This window comes from Triticum aestivum, chromosome 3B (genome assembly GCF_018294505.1).
Source record: "Triticum aestivum cultivar Chinese Spring chromosome 3B, IWGSC CS RefSeq v2.1, whole genome shotgun sequence".
NCBI classification, from domain to species: Eukaryota; Viridiplantae; Streptophyta; class Magnoliopsida; order Poales; family Poaceae; genus Triticum; species Triticum aestivum.
In genome coordinates, this window is record NC_057801.1 from 718,953,027 (window position 1) to 718,959,006 (window position 5,980).

General features: G+C 46.1%; 1 pseudogene; it reads left to right on the plus strand.

Moving 5' to 3' along the window:
• The first annotated feature begins 1,345 nt into the window (after positions 1-1,345).
• LOC123067750 (desmethyl-deoxy-podophyllotoxin synthase-like) lies at positions 1,346-4,276 on the plus strand (annotated as a pseudogene).
• The last annotated feature ends 1,704 nt before the right edge of the window (positions 4,277-5,980 follow it).

A 5,980-nucleotide genomic window follows, 5' to 3' on the forward strand; every position in this document is an offset into this window, starting at 1 on the left:
CTTGCCATTTTGTGTTGTTTAGATGATATCGATCGAGCAAAAGAAATATACATTGTAGATATGCTAAGGTTACAAGATGGGCCTAAGGATTTTTTTTCTAAACCTAAATTTTCTGACCACACTCTATCTGGCCCGAGGTGGAAGGCGGTTTGGTATAGTTAGTCCCTTGGGCTTCTTTATAGCTCACATCCTGTAACATGTTTGAACTTGAAATTTTGCATGGCAATAGAACATTACCCTCTTAACTTTCCATATTTTTTTGAAACTTCAAAACATCATTTTCTCGTGGTTTTCACCGGTTTCCATCGAATGTTGGTTTCCATATGATTTTTTCCCTTCCCTTGGTAGGTTCCATCTTCCATGTACTTGGATGGGTTGGGGATTTTGGGGCGGGGGTGTTGTACTAAAGGTGATTAGAGGTGATCCCTCTGTCTTTGAAACATTCGTATCATATTGCTTGAACTATGTGAGTTGGCTTGGAGTTGAATTTGATTATTTGGATATCTCTGAACTATATTTTAGAATGTTACTTTTTATTTTATTTCAAGAAATTGCTGTTATTGATCTATTCTACATACAAGCAAGTGGAAACCAAATAATTTTAGATAAATCAGTTTATTTGGCTATTGGTGCAATGATCACATAGAATGTAAACATCATATCTTATCTAACGTTGTTTGTTATGAAGCACTTTTGATTACGGGTAAAAATGAATGTGATCTTCTTTTGATACTAATCATGACAATTGATGGAGACTATGCATGTGATGTCTCGCTATAATTTTTAATGAAGAATGGCGTGATTGAAGATAATATTGAGGAGCAATATATTCATTCTCAAGTTGGACAATTCTTAGATAATACTATTTTGAAAGTGCATGCACACTGTGTTGTTTAAGCTTAATCGCTTACTCCCGTCGTCTGGGTAAGGCCTAATTTTTTTTATTTACCTTGACCATTAGTTAGACCAATTAATACTATATGACATATATGCCATAAGGTTTTCTGTAGCGGGAATATCACATACTAGTGTGATACTAGCCTACCTTCTAGATCCGTAGGACCTCATTGTCGTTTTGCATGATACATATTAACATACTCCCTCTATTCCACAATGTAGTGCGCCCGCGCTTTCTGAGATCTAAGTTTGACCATAAATTTGATCAACTAGACCGACTGCCTTGTAGAAAATTGGCCTCCCTCCGTTTCTATATGCTTAGATTATATCAAGACATATTAACATACTCACAGCCTACGGCAACAATAGCAAATTACACAAGAAGCAGCTGCCTCCCGGGCCATGGAGCCTTCCGTTCATCGGCAGCCTCCACCACGTCTTGCGTGGCCTCCCACACCGCACAATGAGGGAGTTGTCTCACCATCATGGACCCCTGATGTTCCTCAGGCTTGGCGAGGTTCCAACCTTGGTCGTCTCCAGCGCCGAGGCGGCTGAGCTGGTGATGAGGACCCACGACCTATCGTTCGCCCCCCGACCGAGCAGCGTGACCATCGACATCGTCGGCTCCTGCGGGAAGGGTATCGGCTTCGCTCCCTACGGCGACCGCTGGCGCCAGATGAAGAAGATTTGCATCATGGAGCTTCTCAACGCCAAGCAGGTGAAGCGCGTGGAGTCCATAAGGGCCGAGGAGGTGGGCCTCCTCCTCCGCTCCATTGCGGCGGCCTCTGGTTTCGTCAACCTCAGCAAGAAGGCGTCGGCGCTGGCGAACGACATCGTCGCCATGGCCATGTTCGGTGGCAAGTGCGCGGGGGAGAAGTCCGAGTTCGTGCTTGCCTACGACCAAGTAAGCGAGCTGGTGGCCGGGTTCTTCCCGCTGGACTTCTTCCCGTCATCGCGGATCGTGCGGCGGCTGAGCACCGTCGAGCGCCGCCTCCGCGGGAGTTATGGCTGCATCCAGCGCATCATTGCGAGTATCGTCGAGAGCCGCAATGCGGAGATCGCTGCCAACGGGGATCAAGAGGATTTCCTGGGCGTGCTGCTCAGGCTGCAGAAGCAGGATTCACTTGCTTTCCCTCTAACCCCGGAGACTATTGGCGCCATCATGTTTGTGAGTACTCCTTCCATTTTGAATAGTACTACGTAGAAGAATAATTTGGCCTCCTACGCTATTAATGTGATTCAAGTAATCTTGTTCTCACCAACAAGAAAGTAGTCTTGCTCTGATACCAAGAGTTGCAAGGGAGAAGAAGAGGCGCCTTGAGGAGAGGCGGCGCCAACAATTGGCATCAGAGCCTTGTTGATCCAAGGCGACGGTGGCGGCGTGGCGGACTCCATGTGAGGGGGACGTCGGTGCCGCAAGATGGACGCCGTTGGCGGCGCGATGCTGCTAGCGGCCGGTGCGTGTCTCCATCATCGTCGAGCTACGTCACGAGTGATGGAGAGGGGTGTGCTGCCCGGTAAGTTGCGACACCGGCGGCAAGGAGGTGATGGCCATGGAGCGGAGGCCATTGCCATGAGGAGTTCATCATCCATGTCCGAGTCGGCGACAAGGTGCGTCATCGTCGGCAACATGGAGGCGATTCACCAGCGAGTTGCGTCACCAGCAATGAATATGGAGGTGAGTCATCGGCGAGTTGCGGCACCGGTGGCGAACATGGTGGCGAGTCACCGGCAAGTTGCGGCACCGATGACGACCATGGAGACGAGTCACCGGTGAGTTGCGGCACCGGTGGCAAACATGCGGCAGGGAGCATGCCACGGCAGCACGCTCGTCGTGAAGGCGCGGGAGGTGTGGCTCTCATTGAAACTAGCGGCGTCGGCGACAATAGGCGTGACAAGATGGCATTGGCGGCCGTCTCCGTGTTGCACCGACGACATCGGCGACCATGTGCTTCAAGAGAGGAATAAGAGACAACAAGGTTAAGGGGGTGATTGATAGAGTTAACCTTGTTGTATATGTGGTTAGTTTTGGTTAGTGGGTTGGTCATATGGTCGTGCATGCATTGAGTCGGTTGAGTAGTGGCCGGCCGGCCGAGTCCTCCGCAGGATGGAGTGATTCTAGGGAGAGCTGAACGTGGAAAAGTAGGTTGTTAGCTGCATGTGATTTGTTAGCTAGCTTCGTGTGATGAATCAAGTTAGTTAGTGCATGGAGTGGTTAGTGGAGTAGTGGGTCAAGTAGTGGCGTGAGTTTTGCATGGCACCGTGCCAGCCTCTGTATATATAAGTTGCATTGTGTAATGGGAAAAGGACGCCGTGAGGGCTGAGCAGTGAAAGGATGTAGCCACCGTGGGTCACCAAGGGAGTGCCTTTGGCAAAGCCGTTCCTCTTCCTTGGTACATGCGTGTGTTGTGTGTGTGTGTGTTCTTGTGTGAGACAAAAATGAAGAGAAGAGAGTTGTGTGAGGCAAGAGTAGAAGAAGAAGCGGCGCTGCGAGGAGAGGCGGCGCCAACATTGTATGCCTCGTGTCTAATGAACTCGTGAGAGAGTACTAGTTTTTCCTCCATTAGACTAGTTTGATAGGTTATGTCATCGTCACTCTTATTTGCTTCAACAGTTTGTGTCTTAACCTCCTAAAAAAATAGTGTCTTAATATATTTTGTTTATATTTTTATAAATTGTACAAGCAGGAGCTACATGCACCAGGTTGCCCTTTTTTTTTTATAAATTGTGCATAATATAGCTATTGCTTTAGGACATATTCGGAGGCGCTACTACAACCTTAGGATCCACTGTAGAGTGGGCTATGTCGGAGCTGTTGAAAAAACCCGAGACTATGGCAAAGGCACAACTAGAGGTTTGAAGCGTTCTAGGTGCACTACGAGGTGTCATCACTAATACTGACCTTGGTGGACTCAACTACATGCGAATGGTTATCAAGGAGGTTCTTAGGTTGCATCCTCCCAACCCTATGCTTGTCCCCCGTGAGTCGAGAGAGGGCTGTGAAATCATGGGTTATCACATTCCCAAAGGCACAAAGATACATGTTAATGCATTTGCAATTTCTCGGGATCCAAGATATTGGTACAACCCAGAGGCATTTAACCCAGAGAGGTTTGAGAATAGCAATGTTGATTTTAAAGGAACAAATTTTGAGTTCACCCCCTTCGGGGCAGGTCGTCGACAGTGTCCTGCGATTCTGTTTGGCACGTCTGCCGTGGAGATTGCATTGGCGAATCTTCTCTACCACTTTGAATGGGTGCTTCCTGATGGAGAGAATTCGCATTTGTTGCACATGTCTGAGACTTTTGGGATGGGAGTAAGGAAAAAGGTAGAGCTGCATTTGAGAGCTACTCCATATGTACACTCTGGTTATGTATAAGTATATGGACGTGGCTTATTGCCCCTTGAGATCCCTCGTCATCATGTTCTTCCACTTGTATTTCAACTTCATAATAAGAATGGGTGTTTATGCCAACATGTCAAGTTAGTTTGATTTGCTTGTCTGGTGGTTGATGTGGTTGCATTGAATGTTGTAATAATAACATTGTGATGATTGTGTGAATTCTCTTGGTGTTGATGCAGATTGCAGTAATATTTTCTTTCCATCAAGTAAAGATATGGACACGGAATGTAATGCATATCGATATGTACACATACAAGTGTGTTGATATATGATCTAAATTATACCGTTAGGTCTAAACATTGTGTGTCATTGGAGAGGACATGCTCGAGTAACTTATACACCACCTATTAAGCGGGATGGGTGATATTTGGTGACATCAAATCTCTCGTATGTGTAAACACTTATGTGGGGGTATAGGGAACCGGGTCACTACCTCCTCCTGCTCTAACTCAGCCCATTCTCATCCTTGGACCACACTCTATCTCCCTCGAGATCCTAGTTTTTCTACATGCTACATCTTGCATATGCAAGGAGAAGAGAAAGATTTCATGTGGAACCTTTGAAATTGTAGTAGAGTTAAATTACAACCCTCAGGTTCAATATCATTCAAAATGCAACTCGTAACTCTAAGCACCACTAAAACACCCACCCATATCTACTTTTTGAGGGGTTTTGTCTAGCTTTTCCCACGTGGATGCCAATTCAGCATGTCCATATCACACATTCTCTCATGCCATTCAACTATGTCAGGTCTTTGTATGCCCACACTCAAGCAATCAAGAACCCTAGATGGTAGATGCGTCACCCTGTCGATCTTACTGTGGACGAACACATTCAACCTTGCCCCTACCTCAAACTCCAACGTCGACGTATCTCCAGCTGCGAAAAGCTCAAAGTTGGAAGACCGGGCTTCTTAGTCGACTATGGTTATGAAAGTCCTGATTAAAGAAAGGGATATGTCGCCCTAGCAAGGCATCCCATCTCTTTCACCCCTCCTTTTCCTCTTCGATCGCGAGACCGACGCCACCCATGACCGAGCGAAGATTCTCAAATATATACTAATGCACAGGGACACCTCAAGGTGTGGTTGGGGTGAGGTATGGGGAGAAATAATAGAGAGATGGGGTAGTGGAAGGGAGGTGGATATGTCTCCCTACCTCCTTTATGGTTGAAATGGCCGACATGTATCTCTAGGTCAATAGTTTAACCAAAACAAGTTATATATGTCACTATACCTTTAGGAACTTCAAATGTTATATTTTCTAATGGTATTGCTCTCATGATATATAATTTGTATTGCATTGGTCAAATTGCCAATCTAGGGATGTGCATAGGCCTTTTAAACTGTAAAAGAGGGAGTATGACAGAGGAGAGATAGAAAGAGAAAGAAGAATGAGAGGAGACTGATAGGTGGGCCTCATGTGCACCCTCGTAATTGACTTAACAAGACTCACCATGCCAAACCATGCATTGTTGTTCACATGGGCAAAAAACCATGCTTAGATGAGTAAATTGGTATTTCAATCGTAGTTGGAGGTTGTGATCTGAACCAAATCAATGTGATGGTTGTAATTTAAACTCTACCACAAATTTTAGGGGGTAATATTGACTTTCTTGTCAACAAGTCGCCGTATTTTTCTCTCCTCTCTTCCATAGAAGCTCATTCTCCAACATGAACCT